Source organism: Meriones unguiculatus, chromosome 5 (genome assembly GCF_030254825.1).
Source record: "Meriones unguiculatus strain TT.TT164.6M chromosome 5, Bangor_MerUng_6.1, whole genome shotgun sequence".
In the NCBI taxonomy this organism is placed as follows: Eukaryota; Metazoa; Chordata; class Mammalia; order Rodentia; family Muridae; genus Meriones; species Meriones unguiculatus.
In genome coordinates this window covers 7727875-7745964 of record NC_083353.1, presented here as the reverse complement: position 1 = coordinate 7745964, position 18090 = coordinate 7727875, and the positions used below count along the sequence as shown (strand labels likewise).

The window sequence follows — 18090 nt, the reverse complement described above, 5'->3', positions numbered from 1 at the left end:
TTGTCAATCAGCAGGACAGGACAAAGTCCCATAGAAAAAGCTGCTTGAAACAGACACTTTAGAAAACAATATAAAGCCTGCCTACAATGTAGACTCACACAGCACAGTGGTCTCTTGGTTACTGTCTTTTCTTATCCCTTGAGTATGTACAACATTAAAATAATCTCTGACTTCTACATTATATGCTGTGTGTCTTCTCTACATCTTTTGAAACTGAGAGCACAATGACAGGAAAATAAGGTGTCTTCCTATGAGAATGAACCTCTGTGTGACACTGTCTCTGGGGGTTCTATGTTGGAGGTCTCATAAAGAAACTGGGTTTGACTTTCCCTTTATCTGCATACCTCTATTATAGGTGAACAGGAACTCCATGTCCACCATGAGTCCAGGTATAAGAACACGTGAATTAGCTTAATATCCAACAAGAAAATTTTGAGGGAAGGCTCAAACTCAAATGCAAATGACTCATTTATTTATTTCCAAAGTTTGATGTACATGCTCTGTCATTCATGAAGGTGTTTGAAGACAGAAAATAATAAGACAACTCTTTGAGCCTCTTCCTCATTCCCTCTGCTCTGGGGTCAATGGCCTCTCATTTTTTATGAGCAGTCTGAGCCTCCTGACCTTAGAACTTTCTATTCTTTCTACTGAAGCTGATGCTGTTCTTTTCAGATTTGTGCATGGATAGTCACTCTGGGAAAATCGTCTGATGCTTGCTAGCCTACAGTCTCAACCTCAGTCTTCATCCTTCATATGCTCAACCTGGCTCCTTTCCATCATAAATTATTTATAGATTTTTAATTAGTGCATGGATCTGGATTGTTTTTTGAAATATAAATTCTCCAACAACAGGGATGGTCATCTCTTTTGTTTAAGTTTTACTCTGAAAACTATCTGTGATATAGTGGGATTTTAATGAGTATTTTATCAAAATTATATAAGAATATGAATGTAGTAATATAAAACAGGAAAAAATGGCAAATTCTTTAAATTTTAAATTCTTCTTTGGCTATGAATTATTTTGAGGGATAATGTTGAAGGTGGGAGGTAAAGAATTTTACCAAGGTCTTCCAGCTTACTGTAACAGAAGACTCTGACAAAAGCAACCTGGGAGAAAGGTTTTAACACACAATTCCAAGTTATAGTTCATCATTATGGGGATTCAAGGCAAGAACATGAAGCATCTAGTTGTGTCAGATTCCAGTCATGATCTGAGGATGAATTAATGCATGTGAGCTTACATATTCTCAGTATATTGTGTTGTGGTTGATCTGGAGCCACTACATATTTAGATGTTATTTGCCTGCCCCTTGAGATTTTTTTTTAATTTACTTATTTACTTTACATCCCTATCACAGGCCCCTCCCTCCTCTCCTCCCAGTGCTGCCCTCCCACCCTCTTCTCCCTTTCCCACCTTTCCCTTCTCCTCAGAAAAGGGGAGCATCCCCACCAACCTGTCAGCATATCAATTCGCTGTTCTCTCAGCAAATGTTCATGTACCCAAAATGACATTTGTGAACCTCGCCTCCCAAATTATCCCTGATTGGATGATAAAGTTAATACTAGGCTGGGCAGGAAGAGGAAGGGGGAGCAAAGGCTCACGGGTTTTGTGGGTGGCAGAAGTATCAGGAGGAGAGTGGGGTGCAGGAGAGAAGAAAGGAACATGTTGCCATGGGCTAGTGTGAACCAGAAGCACAAGGCCAGGAGGAGCTTGCTCTGAAGACTAACATGATGGACAGAAGCAGCCAAGATGGAAAACATGTGCAAGTATTTATGGAGATTTTGCCTGGGAAAGAGACCAGATAGCTTACGGTGTTTACATATGCTGAGCCCCAGTGTTTCAAGGTGTATCAAAATTCTAACAGGCATCCATGTCTTTTATGTCTATAATATCAGGTAGGAATAACTGCTGTATTAATAATCATATGAATCAATATTAAATATTAGTAATAATTCTACAGTACTATCATACACATCCCAAGTCCATGATTCCCTTGCTAGGGAATGGTGCCACTCACAGAGGGCTAGGTCTTCCCTAATCAATTAAAATACAGTCAAGAAAATCTTCCACAGAGATACCTACAGGCCAACCTGAGCTGAACAACCCCTCATTGAAACTCCGTTTTCAGATGATTCTAGATTATGTCAAGCTGAGAATAAAAATTCACAATTTCAAAAGCATGATTTACTGATTTTAGTATGATTATTCTATAATATATGTCTAATATCCACTTGTGGCATTTCACTCTCCCAATGGGCTCCCTAGTAGGGGAACAGGGGCTGTCTCTGAACAGTGGCTGGCTCTTTGATCACCTCCTCATGATGGGGGAGCAACCTTACAAGACCACAGAAGATAATGCAGCCAGTCCTGATGAGACCTGCTGCTAGAGTAAGATGGAAGGGGAGGAGGTCCATCCCTATCAGTGGACTGGGGAAAGGGCATGGAAGGAGCTGATGGAGGAAAGGAGTGTGGGATTGGGAGGGGACAAGGGTGGGGCTCCAGCTGGGATACAAATTGATAAATTGTAGTAAGTAAAAAAATATATTTAAAAAGGCACATCTAGAGACAGGAAATTGTTTTTGTGCCCCTCTCCAAAAGAAATCATCGGAAGATTAGTTTGATGCTCAAACTGTATGTTTTAAGTTAGAGTAAAGACAAACTTGAAGCAAGAAATGTGTTGATCCCATCCACAAACTCTTAAAACCTCCCCAAGCTCTATGTGATTCCATGAGGAAATTATTCTCCCAGCCTTAACATATGCATGGAATGCCTTTGATCACACTTACTGGCTTGTTCTGGTATGTCTTTGCTACCTTACTGGTATGTTCTATAGCTGACCAGATTCTACTGCTTCAGTTAACAGGGACAGATGTTTCTGTTCTATGCACATATATGTGCATCTGTTCTCTCACGTAGTGACTTCCAGGGTAACTTGTTTACGTCATCTGTGTGAAGCCTACTCTTTCTTCTACAAAAGAAAGGGATGATAATAATGATGACTTGTAGCAACCCCTCAGCACCTCCTTGTTTCGCTGCCAACTTTGCAGTACTTTCTCAAGGCCAACCTCACTTCAGGAAGAGCCTGCACATTCAAAAGACTCTCCTCTGGCTTTCATACCCACCTTTCCGCTTTGCATTTGTTGTCTGAAGGAAAACAAAATCAAACCTAAATCAAAAACAAATAATAAAAACAAAAAGAATGCTAACCCAAAACATTCATTTTCAATTGAATTAGAAAAAGAAATTAACTGGAAGAAGCAAAAGTATCAAAATCTGAAAGAAAATGCTAAAGGTATCAGAGGGCAGTCAACATTTTAACCCTTAAATTGAAAGAAAAATAAAGAATGTAAGGCTACTTGAAAATAATGGATGCTTTAAGTTTTCTTTTGAATGAAGCTACCACATGCCCCCCTACTTTCCCACTCTCAGCAGAAACTTAAAATGGGAATGTTTTCAAATAATTTTAGATCAATCATCAGTTCATATTGCTTTGACATTATAACTCTTGTACTGTTGCCATGCCAACAGGCAGTGGGGAGCTAAAAGCATTCCAAAGATATGTAAATTACAGACTTAGTTGCCATTCAGTCCCCCATGGGGTGAAAACTATCACCAAACTATGAATAACCAGGACCACCATAGCCCTTCTCAGCCACACTCTCTCGTTTCTTTCAATAAGCAATGAAATTATGTGATCTGTTTAGCCAACAAATCTATGATTCACTTTCTGTAATGGAAGGTATATAGCTCTTTCTTGCTGTTCTTGGAATAAACATAAACATATTAATTGAGACATCTCTAGCTCTCACTGCACTTATAATTTAGGTTAACCAATGTTTACTCCTTTGTTTGAATACACCTGGAAAGAAGTATATGTGCTCGGAGTTCCTTTTTCCTATGTAAACATCCTGCAAGTTAAATGATCAAAACTGATAAATGAGAATGAGATATGGAAAGTACTTTAGATACTGGTGGCCTCAATACTATACTCAGAATAAAAATGCCATCTTTTCTAACCCATGGCACCACAAATATCCTGGCCACTCCTGTAATTCAGATTGATTTATTTCTTCTCAATCATCAGAGGTGTCCGGTAACACTACAGAATGTAAGCAGTAGCTAAGTTTTCAAACCACGCCACTATGCTGGAGTAATGGTATCAAAATAAGTGCTGAGGGGATTCTGTCATGGAAACAAAGTACAGACATTATGACTATTCTCTATGACGGACTACCAATGTGGAGCCAAGCTAGAATTCATGTCCGTTGTTCCCCTACTTTTCAGTCTGGCCATCCATCTGATATGTTTGATCAAAGACTGCTTTAGATGACCTGGTGTCTCCTACCTCTTGCAACCTAGCAGCAAAGAGAAGCTGTGTAGAGAAACAGAGGTACTCAATCATCAGGTCCAGATGAAATACAATCCAGGAAGTAGGCTATATCTGCACGCTCACCTTTGATAGAACTTCGAGCCTTAGCAGGTTGCCCCAGTTGATGCACAATGAGTTGTTCTTGCCAGGCCCTGTTCATGCTACAGAGTCAAAAGAAGAAGAATACCATGGAAGCCACAAAGTCTTGGGGCTGTGTTCCATAAGACCGTTGTTTCGGAAATACCACACAGGGACTGCTTATCCTCAGAAAAGAGACCAGAGGATACCTCTGGTATCCCTCTATTATCCCCTTGTGTGATTCAGGGGTACCATGTTAAAGTTTTATTTTCCATTTCTGAAGGGGGACAGCAATAATATCAACTTTATTAAGAGTACAGTACCTGAGGATGCCATAAAAGGGCCTTGGATTCCCTGGAGCTGGAGTTAAAGGTGATTGTTAACTGCCTGAAGTAAATCATGGGGCCCAGGTCCTCTGCAGGTGGAGAATGTATTCTTGCACACTGAGCTATCTCTCCAGCTTCCTATGTTTGCTCTTTAGTTAAAACAACAACAACAACTGAAATACTGATTGAAGACAGGAAAGGAGGAAAATACACAATACCTTACCACATAATTTAAAACGACGACATAATAACTGGCCAACGATTCTAAATTGGTCCTAATCACCTAAGTGGCATGCACTTTTTCCAAGAGGGAGTTTGTGAGCTCATGTCTTTTACCCTGACTCAACTTATGCAAGCTATTGTATAAGGGTCCCTGTTAAATTGATAGGCTCCTGGAAGATGACCAAGATATTCCACAGATGAATTAATCTTGAAAAGAAACAGTGTTGTCTAGCCGGGGAACTACCTGAATTTCACCCCTCTGGCGGAAGTGATTTCTTTACACTCCAGGGCCTCTCCCCTTTAAGTGTGACTTTCAATTCTTTCAGACATTTACACCTAGATCTCACATTTAGCTATCATCAGAGGATGCGAGGATGTCAAATTGCTTTCTGCACAGTAATTTACCGATGTCCTCAATTCTTTTCTATGGCCTGTCACCTATTATTATTGTGTCTAATGCCTGACAGAATAGAAATCCTACGGAAACCTTCCCAGTTGCACATAGAAGGTACCCACATACTTAACCCAAATGCTTGTAACCTGAGAATCAACTTTGAGAGCCCTACCATCTTATGTAAGGCAGAATACACTAGCTAGAAGATAGCAGGGTGGCCATTCGGCTCCACAGTGTATGGAAAAGGAATGAAGTTAACTGATGAAGTGACAATGGGTATCATAGCAGACCAGGAATATTTGGGATTATGATCTGGAAGAAAGACAGGCTCTTGAAAAAAGGATGCACAGATAGAATTTTTTTTTTCTTGAAAACTTTTTTTTTTTTTTTGAAACAGAGAAAGATCTCAAACAAGCTTCTGAGAATGGAGAGGAAATAGCTTTTATCTGGTGCATTCTTGAATGATTTTGCAGCAGTTTGTTTTGGGGAAAACTTACTCTTTCTCTTTTCATCATATTCTGTGTTGGTCATTTCATTGTTTTACCAAAACACCCAGAAACTTAACAGTATAACGGTTTATTTTGGCTTATGGCTTAATGCGCTTCAGTAAATCCTTGTGGGGAAGGGATGTCACAAGGACGAGCTCACATCACGGCAGCCAAGAAACAGAGAACAAGAATTTCTACATTTCAGGGTTTTCTGTGTTTTACTCTGTTATTCTTCCTAGTCAATATATTAAGAATATATCAGGTAATGTCACTCACATTAAGGACTGCTCATATGCCCTTAGTTAACTCTCTCTAGAAACGCTCTTAAAGACACACCCAGTGTGTGCTTTAAGACCCTCCTAGATGCGTCTCAATCACACCAAATTGACAAAACAAGAGGCTGGCGAGATAGTTCTGAGGTTAAGACATTTTGTTGATTAATCATGAGGCAAGAGTCCAGTTTCCAGCACTTTGTTGGTCTCCTCACAGATGCCCATGACTCTAGCGACAGAGATCGATGCCCTCTTCTAGCCTCTGTGTCTGTGGACATTTGTATTTGTGTGCATGTGTCCTCACACACAGACACACACACACACACACACACACACACACACTCACTCATACACATTAAATCTTTAGAAAACAAAAAGCAGATCATACTGCCCTTGCCTTACTCTTTGGACAACAATTACCACCCGAATCTCCTTTCTAACAGCAGTTATTCTCCAAAGCTCTTTATTCACTTGTGGCAAGGATGGATTTATTTCATAAGGGCGTAAGCCTGTCTTTTCCCTAGGAGTATGCACGTGTTCATTGTAAAACACACAAACCTTTCATAGGCCCCACAAAGTATAAAATTATCAGCTTCTACAGGTAGAGAGACTGCTTGGGGCCTTTCAAACCACCCACTAAAATATTCCCACCTAACACACCTCCTCTGAAGCCAAATAGTGATCATGACAGACAAATGTACTCATTCTTGACAAATGTCAAGAAAATCACACTTTGCCATGGTACATAATCTCAAAAGTCACAATCCCAGATGATACCTGAATGAATAATATTTTTTATTTTTAAATTATTTTTATTTATTATAATTTATTCACTTTGTATCCTGGGCAACAGGGGCTATCTCTGACATGAACTCAGTGGCTGGCTCTTTGGATGAATAATTTTTGAAACCTGAATTTCCTTTTTTTTTCTTTCAGGTAGATCATATTTAAAGATGCACACTAAATTTTTTAAAAAAATTGACAATCAAGCTCTCATTGGTGGAATTCTTACCTGTCATGGGCCAGGGTCTTTGCTGAGTCCTCAGAGCCTCACCTTCATAACCCCACACTACTCATTAACCATGCAAGAAAGGACAGCCAGGGGATGAAAAGAGCAAGAGGAAGCTGCAGAGCTTCACACTGAGGTTCCAAGCTAGTTAGCTACCTTATTTTTACCAGCTTCTCCAGAATGTTCTTAAATTTCCTTCCCCAGGTAATTCACCTATGGTCTCCCTTGCAACATTTGGAAGGTTTTCTATTCCTGGAATAAAATCTTAAAAGAAGACATTTTAAAAAATATTGTACTTACCTAATTAATTGACTGATTTTGCATCCTGACCACAGTTTTCCCTCCTTCCTCTCCTCCCAGCCCCCACCACCTCCCCTCCTCTCATTTCTTCTCCATTTCTCTTCAGAAAAGAAGATGTCTTCCACGCATATCAATCAGCCTTGGCTATTGAGTTACAGTAAGATTGAGTACATCTTCTCCTTTGAGGCTAGACAAGGCAATCTAGTAGAGAGAAAAGAATCTAAAGGGAGGAACAGAGTTGGAGACAACCCCTGCTCCCTCTGTTACAAGTCCCACATGAAGACCAAGTTACACAACAGTAACATATATGCAGTGGGCCTAGATGGAGCCCATGTAAGTCCTATGGTTGATAGTTGAGTCTGTGTGAGCCCCTATGGGTCCAGGTTAGTTGATTCTTTAGATTTTCTACTGGCACACTTGACTCCTCTGACTCCTACAATCCTTCTTCCTCTTCCACAGGATGAGAGGAGGCATTTTTAAATCCCTATAATTTATTTTTGACCTTTTATTTTGACAGTGTTAATGAAATTTAGTGGATGGAAGGAAAGTCCACCCTTCACCCCTTCTTCTACAAAGTATTACATGAAGTAGCTCATTCAGGCACAAATGCATATCATTTACAGCGCTTGAATTTCAAAAGTGCCATATTTAGAGCATGAAACTCAAAAATAAAAAAATAGGCAAGCGAGAAAGTTATTTTAGTTTGTTTTCCCCCCAAATATTAAGCTCTAACCTCAGACAGCTGACTAGTAAACACAGGTCCTTATTGCTCTACAAGTATTTTGTTTTGTTCATTTAGTAGCTTGATCTGGGTGGAACATTTGCAGGTATTATGCAAGAAAAGCAGTATGATGTAGCCATTATAAAGGTCTCTGAGGTCCATGGTCTATGCTCTACAGCCAGAGCTGTCATTTGTTAGTATTGTGACCATGGACAAACTGGTTAACCTCCATGAGCTGTACCCAGTAGTGACACAGGAATACACACAGTCCTGTCTCCAGGGCTATTAAGTCTAAATTTGATTATTCTCCTTCTTTCCTCAGATACACAGAAAAGACCCAGAAAGGTTATTATTATTTATATAAAATACTGATAAATGTAAAAGAAGAGAGCTACCACTTTCAGGAAGAGTTTTTAATTTTTAAGGATAGATGTTTGTACAGTTTCTTTTCTTTTCCCCCTAGGAAAGCAGTTACATTTACTTATAGGTAAAAAGAAACCAGATAAGGGCCATCAAAATATGCAGCCCCTAGTAACTTGGATCAGTTGTTAGCCATGGTTTACCTCAAACCCTTTTCTAGGACTTTGTGTTCTGGTTTAACTGTGTACAACCATTTTCCAGGGAGGGCAGAGGAGAGCTTTGGAAGGAATAGACAACTGAAAATAGTAACAAAAGTAAGCATCCTCCTCTAATTTTTTTTCAAGGTAAGAAAACAAGGATAATATAATTTTGATGTAAAGTATTCTCTCCTAAAATGGCTCTTCTGTTGAAAACTTGGTCCTCAATCTAATGTTCTCAGGTAAAACGTTTCAGAAGCTATTGGATCATTATGTTAGAGAGATAATCAATGAATTAATCCATTCATGAATTCATAATAGTGTAGGCTGTGGAAGGCAGGACCTGATCAGTTGATGAGAGTGTGCCTTTGAAAGGTCTAGCTTGTCTTTGGCTTACCCATCCTTTCTTCTTTCTTTCCTTCTTTTCTTCATTCATTTTCTCCCTCTCTCCTTTCTTCCTTCTTCTCTTCCTTCTGTCACCTAGTCCTTTTCTTCTTTCTGTTCTTCCATCCCCACAGATTTTCCTCTTCTCTTTCTGTTTTATTCCTGGCCTACTTAAGTAAAGAAGCTCTACTGTCACGTGTTCTTGGCTGACTAATGTTCTCTCAGACAACAGACAAAGAGCAATGGAGACAGCTAAGACAGATTAAAACCTGAGTTTCTCCCCCTCAATAATAATCTTTCTTTACTAACTTGGTTTTCTTGGATATTTTGTTACTGTAACAATAAGAGATAAACAGAAACACACAAAGTAAATGACAAGCAAAGAGGCACTGGATTCCAATAAGGTAAATATTACATGAAGGGAATTCTAGGAAATAAATTGGTAAGAAAGCAATTTTCTATGTTAGTTCAGGTAGCTTGAGATATTTGGTTGGAAGAAAATTGCTAGGACTTCTGAGTCCAGCAAAGGACCAAAAAATATGAAATCCCACCAACTGGAAGGATGTGATAGGGAAAACCCAAGGACACTGAAATCCAAGAGGGATAATTCATTGTGTTCTATGTGCCGGAAGCCGTATTTGGAGTGCTGTGAGCTTTATAGCTAAAATGTTAAGCTCTCTAAGTTGACAGAACAGCTTATAATAAAAGCAGAGTTCCTGTGGAAAGGTGGCAAAAGATGATCTAGAATAATCCTCGGACAAGAATCAGTTCTGAGTAGAGTGAACATGATAGCAAACACTGGAGCCCCAGGATCCATAAACTACAAAGACTATTCTATCAGACCACTTTATGGAATAGAACTCCCAGCCTTCAAACTGTTTCTTTGTGTATATTTTTGTATTTTTTTATCCAAAGGGATTTTTATTCGTTATTCTGTTCTTTCCTTCTTCACAGAGTCCCTATTTAAGTATGTCCTAGGAATGCAGATAGAAACAAATTCACTGCCCTCATAAATCTTATGTTTTATCAGAACTGCTTTAAACAGTAGCTGATCTCTGCTTCAGTTCTTAACCTGAACAGACCCAGAATTCCAGGAGAGGTTCTGTTAGATTCCAAATGGACATGTGATACAAAGAGACCATTTTATTTCATTTGAGGTAATATTCACATAACATAAAATTCACTATTTTAAACTTAACAATTAGTAGCTACAGAGATGACCCAGTGGTGAGGAATGTGTGTTTCTCACCAACAGCACAGGCTCTAAGATCAACAATCAATAAATGGGACCTCGTAAAACTGAAAACCTTGTATAAAGTATAGGATGCTGTCATCAGAACAAAATGACAGCCTATGTATTGGGAAAGGATCTTCCCCAACCCTATATTTGACAGAGGGTTAATATCCAGAATCTATAAAGAACTTAAGAAGTTAAAAAGCAACAAATCAAGTAATCCAATTAAAAATGGGGACTAGGGGAGTGGCATGCATGCAGAAAGGGGAGGGAAGGTGGGACCGGGAGAGGAGGAGGGAGGGGCTTATGGGGGGGATACAAAATGAATAAAGTGTAATTTAATAAAATAAATAAATAAAAAAGAAAAAAACAATTCCCAGGCATTCACACTTAAAAAAAAATGGGGTACAGAGCTAAACAGAGAATTCTCAATAGAGGACTATCAAATGACAAAGAAACACAGGCTAAGCACTGCACTCAGGGTCAGCCGCTTTCGACCCAGAGAAGAGCAAGTCTGATTGCATGCGGGTTGATGCCCCAGGTCCCGCCTCTGAGAAAAAGGTATCAGATGGGTCTGATGCTCTTTGGGTGGATGACACCTAAATGGACATCGGTACAAAGTCCCAAGTTATTTCTAATATCATAGATCAGACCTCTACTCTTGCCTGATGCGTCTAAAACAAAAAGAGGGAAGTGTAGAGAGCTGCGTAATGCCGCGCCTTAAAGATGGAGCTGGTTTCTGCCTTCCACCTTCCCGATGGTGAGTGCTCTCTGTCACAAACAACTCCACATTTGGCTAAGGCTGAGGATCTGGCTTGCTTCCATGTATGTGGACCTATCTGCATTGCCCACGTGGCATGCTGGAGTTGGCTACCCAGAGGCTATTTAAGCTGTGGGCTGGCTTTCCCCAGGGTCAGATGATTGTTCAAGGTTCCTGAATAAACTGCATTGAAAAAAAAAAAAAAAAAAAAAAGAAAAAGAAATGTTCAACATACTTAGTCCTCAGGGAGATGCAAATCAAAACACCCCTGAGATTTCACCTTACAGCCATCAGAATGGCTAAGATCAAAAACTTAAGTGACAACACATGCTGGAGAGGATGTGGAGAAAGGGGAACCCTAATCTATTGCTGGTGGAAATGTAACCTTGTACAACCACTTTGGAAATCAATCTGGCACTTTTTCAGAAAATTAGTAGTAGGAATAGTAGTACTTCAAGATCCAGCTGTACCACTCATAGGGATAGATCCAAAATATGGTCAAGTATACAACAAGGACATTTGCTCAAATACGTTTGTAGCAGCTTTATTCGCAATAGCCAGAACCTGGAAATAACCTAGATGTCCTTCAGCCGAGGAATAGATGCAGAAATTGTGCTACATTTACAAAATGGATTACTACTCAGCTACTAAAAACAAGGAAATCATGAAATTTGTAGGCAAATGGTGGGATATAGAAAAGATCATCCCGAGTGAGGTAACCCAGAAGCAGAAAGACACACATGGTATATACTCATTCATAAGTAGATATTAGACATATAATATAGGATAAACATGCTAAAATCTATACTCCTAAAGAAGCTAAACAACAAGGAAGACCCTAGGGAAGATGCTCAATCCACATTCAGAAGGACAAATATGACAGACATTGGAAGCAGGAGAAGACAAGGAACAGGACAGGAGCCTACCACAGATGGCCTCTGAAAGACTACTGATTGAAGTATTGACTCAGATGCTGAGACTCATAGCCAAATTTTGGGCAGAATGCAGGGGGATCTTTTGAAAGAAGGGACAGGTAAACCTGGAGGGGACAGGAGCTCCAAAAGGAGACTAACAACCATAAAAACTGAGCCCTGGGGCTCCTGAAGAGAATGATAACCCAAACAAGGAAAATTCATGAAAAGGACCTAAAACCCTGGCTCAGATGTAGCCCATAGACTCAGTCTCCAAGTGGGGGTTCTAGTTAGGGGAGCAGGGACTCTCTCTGGCATGAACTCAGTGGCAGGTTCTCTGATCTCTTGCTCTGGTGGTGGGGGATAGCCTTGCCAGTCCACAGAGGAAGACAATGTAATCAGGTCCTTGATGAGACCTGATAAGCTAAGGTCAAATAGAAGGGGAATGTGTGTTCCTTTTACAGCAGACTCCAGTTTAGTTTCTATCCCCCATGCTGGGAAGCTCACAACTCCCTGAAATATTTTGTAATACTCTGTAGCATCCTCTTCTGGCCTCTGCCTGCACTGAACTCACATGGATAATCACACACAGACATGCATGTATATGTACAGTTAATCTTAAAAATATAAAACCTTTCCTGTCAACAATTCAAGAGAATTTAGCATATGTACAAGTCATGCACCTCCCATTTCTATCTCCTTAATTTTAAGAGAAATCTCACGGTCATTTGCAATTGTGCAGGATTCCCATAACTACCAGCCCCTCTCAACACTCAGGATGCATTTTCCCCAATATATTCTGCACATTTCATATAAAAGGAAGAATAACACATTACCTTTTGTGTCTAGCTTTTTTTATCCTGCTTAAGTTGCTTGTATGACAAGTTGTCATTGTATAGGTCATCAGAGTTTTCAAGTGCATAGCCACACACAGACACATACACACAGACACAGATACACACACACACACACACACACACACTACAGAGTGCAATCTAGAAGAGCATGTGTACACATGCATGTGGTTTCAAGCAGAAATAAAATGTATGCACTTCTGTACTTGTCCATCAACCTGACAAATTAGTTGGAAAATAACTCATTCTAGAAAGCTACCTCATGTTTTGAATATGAAGGGCAGAAAAAAAATTTTATGGACTTAACCATCTGTAAGCAAAAATAAAACTATGTATGTGGCTGGAGAAATGGCTCAGTGGTTATGAATACTGCTTGTTTTTGCACAGGACCCAGGATTGAGTCCCAGCACCCACACAGTAATTCATAAAAATCTGTTACGATAGTTCCATGGAATCCAAAGCCCTCTTCTGGCCTCTATGGGCACTGAGTGTGGATGATGCACAGACATACATGCAGACAAAACTCCCATACACATAAACTACACTACACTAAATGATGAAATAAATAAATCTATGTACATATTTCCATGTCCTAGTGCCAATAATTATTTTATTTTTAGCTGCTTAAAGACATTGGTATTTCAATTGTTAAATCTTATCTGTCAATTCCAATAGACTATGTATTAAGATCATCTACGGAAATAATATCTTAGTACTGCAAAACCATTTCTTAAGATGATAAAGTCATGATCAATAAGTCAAATACATTCGTACAATAGGTCAGATGCAGTATCAATTGAAATTGGAGAAAGTATTTTAGACTTTTAAACTACTCTTGAGAGAATTCTGACACTTTATTCCATGAAGTTTCCCCAAGGGATTTCTGACTTTTAGAATAGCTTAGTGTGTGTCATGCTGAATGCTACACAACCTGACAGAAAAGGTTTCATCTTAAATCCAGAGTTGTCAGCCTGAGCTCTTTTAGCAGATGTGTGTAAGAGTAGTTGTCACTGTTATACCATAAATCATGAACATATAGACAAAAAAAAAAAAAAAAGACTGATGTGAACAGAGAGAAAAATCTTCAGAATTAACAATGCTGAATGGTGCCACTCATCCATCAGGATTTCATTCAGCCAATTTCTAAAAAATGCTATTTAAATGGACTTTTATTTACAGTTGGTTGTTTTCTGCCGTTTACTGTTTAATCTGCTGTTTACTGTTTGATCTGCTGAAGTTAGATGTTGACATCTCACCCTTAAGGCAGATTGGGTGGCTTTCGTGATTTATTTTGATTAGACAGGCTGGGAAAGGGGATTCCTTTGTCATCAAGCAGGGTTCAGGAACCTCATTCTCACCTTTTCTGAAAGTGTTCAGCCATAAAGCGAGGAGAGGTAGGGTTGGCAAGTGTAGAGAAGGATGAGCAATGATATGATGGGAAGAGCAGTCCTGCCCTAGATCTGACAAAAACTCTGTTTACTGTGCTTAATCAATGATCTGGTGAGTAGCGGTGATTGCTATACAACCATTAAGGCCCAAGTTTGGATTCCAGCAGTCCGATAAAAAGCCTTTGGAGTGGAGACAGGTGGATAGCTGAGTCTCACTGACTGCCAGCCTGGCCAAAATAACATTAGCTTCATGACCAGGCTGAGATGCTGCCTCAAAGGATAAGATGAACAATAATAGAGGAAGACATCAGATAACCCCAACCGACCTTTGTGTAAGCAACACAAACACACACACACACACACACACACACACCTCCCCGCATCATTTGTCATGATTTGTACATTCAATATTTTGAACAGTTCTGTTTCATCACTGAGCGAAATACCTGAGGCCTCTCAAGTATATTCTATACAAGGAAGTTATGAAATAAGCCATATATTCTTTTATAAGCCAGAGTCCACAATTGTTTCAGTTACTTGAGTAAAATGTTTATGATGATAGTTTTCAAAACATTAACCATGGTAAATAATTTATTTTTTCAATAGTTGTTTAAAAGAAGTAAGTGGTATTCTTTGTTTGATAAGGAAGTTTTTCTTTCTCTGTGCTATTCCTACACTTACACAGTTGCATGGAAATCACTACACAGTGCTTTAAATTCTGCTAGTTTTAGTTGCCTTGTGAAAAACGAGGTACCCATGCTGTGAACTGTGGCATCATACAGAATAAATGACATCAATATGGAGATGCTGACACTGGGCAGAGGGCTAAAGCAACCTAGCATAAATACAAAGGCAGAAGGTAAGAGAAACCAGGGGTGGGTTTCTGAGATCAATCAGTGAGCCATTCAGGTATTGTGGACATCATCAGTCTGGGGAGTACGTGGCCCTCTGTTTGATAGTCCTTCGAACACTCAAAGCATTTTTCAACTGGTTTGATGTTAAATTGCATTTCATTTAAAGGTAATCCCCACTTTCTGGAGGCACCACTAGTAACAAAGAATTCAGCAGGTAGAACTCTAGACACATACAGAAATAGAAACATGGCTAGACATCAGTCAGAACGAGACATTCTACCCATATTTGAGATCAAATCTCCAAAGGTCCACCTAGTAGGGGTTTGGGTGTGCTTTGTAATATAATTTAGGTCATTTCTAGTCCTTTATATTTTTATTTTTTCTGGCAAGGTTTCATGTAGCCCAGACTGGCCTCAAAGTTACTCTGCATCCTAAGCTGGCTTTGAAGCCCTGATCCTCCTGTGCCCATCTCCTGCATGTTAGTATGTACCATCATGTCCAGCCATTTAGGTCACTTCTAGACAACGTTAACATGCATTTAGCATTGATTTTGTTGCAAAAGAAACGGCTATTTTTTTGTAAGGATGGGTATATAGTTGTCATCTGGCTGTACTTGTGAGTATAGGGTGTACCCTGGTCTTTGTAAAAGTCATGGCCATTTGTAAAAGAAAAAGCAGCTCTGATGAGTGGATATTAAAGTCACTTCCTGAGGTAATTATTAAAAGGCCAATTGATGTTACAGCAGTATGACAGCAGTAGGTGACTGACAGCGGCTATCTGGAATGAAGAATAAGGATAACCCCGATTCTGCATGTAAATAGATAGTGACAGAACCCTCCTTACATTTATAAGTATAGCAATATCATGTAAGTGAGTGCTTAGAAGAAATAGGGACTCCACAAACATTTTATTTTCAAATGTCAATTGGCCATGCTCAGATAATTATACTCATATATTTTGGACCGTGTGCAAAACAAAAGCAAACTAGCTACTTGCTCCCATGAGCACCTATATGACTGACAGTTACACTCAACCCAAGAGGGTCTCTTGTTGGTCGAATGTTCTTGCAGAATGTATACAATTTACCCTTGTTCATTCAGATGCTATATCTGTACCCAACTATCTGCTTTCAATCCGGACATTGAATTGTGATATTTATTCTAAGCATCACCTGTCTCAAGTTTGTGCAAACATGCCACATTTATTCTCTGTATTTTCAATAAAACAACCAGCCACAGTGCTGAGTGAAGGCCAGAATAGGGTGGGGCATCTTGGTCCAGAAGGAAGCAGAAGGAAACAAGTGGGAGGTGTAGGAGAGCAGAGATCAGCAGGAGAGGACGTGGAACCACAAGGAGACCTACGATATGACTAAAAGCAAGTATAATGTGGGAAATCTGAATGGCAGGAAACTATGCAGGCTTGGAGGTTTAGGATGGAGTAATCATTGCCCAGCATTGTGCTCTAGGCTAACTAAATACATCCTAGTCTCTGTGTGGTGATTTGGGTATACAGCTGGTTTAGGAATAACCATTGTTTAACTAAAAGATAAATCAATATTAAACTTTAACCTTTAACAACAGTTCCTTCTCTCTCAAACCATTATCTGTAGTTCTTACACACCTTGTGAGCACACAAACTCTCCATGTTGGGCTTGGTATGGCACGTATGGCAAACAGAAACTTAAATCTCCAGTTACTGATCAATTAATATACAGCATATATACACAATACTATATAATGTTATTTATGGGAAGGGGAAGAGTGACAGTTGTGATTTATATTACAAAAAAAAATAAGAAATGAGAACTTCATCTGTTATGCTCTTTATGTGTGTCTTTCCAAAACGAAAATGTTTAAACTCAATCTGTGATGTGGCAGTATTTAAATGTAGGGCCCTTGGTGAGATTTTGGGTCATGACTGCTAAGATAAGATACACTTTTAAAAATAGGCCCTATAGGAGGAGAACACAAACAGAGGCACCTGTATGAGAATTGGGCTTTCACTAGTTGCTGAGTATACAAGTAAATTAATTTATGATATTTTGTTATAGCTGAAATGCATATAGGAGCACTGGAAGAAGATACTTAATCTCTCACTAGTTGTAAAGTTAATCTTCATGATATTTACAGAGCTACTTCGAGTTTTCTTTCTTCTCTAGTTTCAAGATCTCAGCATCAATCTGGGGAGCCTTTCAATTATACCTTTGTGCCCTTGAACCATACCTATTCCAAATGACTATGTGATGTCCGGTTCTAATATCTTCAATATAAATCACACGAGTAGCTATGCGAATACCTTAAGAGAATGCTTTTCCAACCTAATCTCCACCATGTACATTGTTCTCCAACCCTCCCCACTGCAATTAGAATCCCAGCTGATGAAGTTCCTTTCCATGAAAGGGGTAGTTTATTAGTAATAACTCATCTGTGGTGCTGGGAACTACAAAGGTCAAGACTGAGCTAATAAGAGAGAGAAGTAGCGTGGACTGATGGTTCGAATGCCACTGTTGTGTGTAGGTAAATTACTAGAACATAGTAAAAGCTTTGACAGCTGTAATCTCGTACAGAATTGTACTGTACCATTCCAGGTACCTGCAACTCACTTGAAAACACGCATCTATACGCCCTCCATGTGCATAAGAACAGACATAGTCTATTACTATTAATATGATGAACCCTAAGGTTTGAAAGCAAACTTATTTTCCTATTTCACTCTTTATACCAGAATCTTATACCATGAATCTTTTATCCACGACTTTAATTCACACAAGTAAAACCAAACCTTTTAAGTTCTACTGAGAAGCTGGAGTGTTCTTTTTTTCCCTTTCTAAAGAGTCTCCTTATTTTTGAGACTACAGTGACCAAATAAAGGTCACTGCAACACCCAGTGATTACTGAATTGGGAGCTCTGCAAATACACACTTGTCCTTTAGTGCACAGCAGGCTGTAATTCACCCTCCTGGGCTAGA

At 39.4% G+C, this 18090-nt stretch overlaps 1 protein-coding gene across 2 annotated transcripts in view; it reads right to left on the bottom strand.

The window, feature by feature from the left end:
• The window catches only part of Ctnna2 (catenin alpha 2), a 1157068-nt gene that overhangs the window by 707637 nt on the left and 431341 nt on the right, over nt 1–18090 (bottom strand). The gene's annotated exons all lie outside the window — the stretch shown is intronic.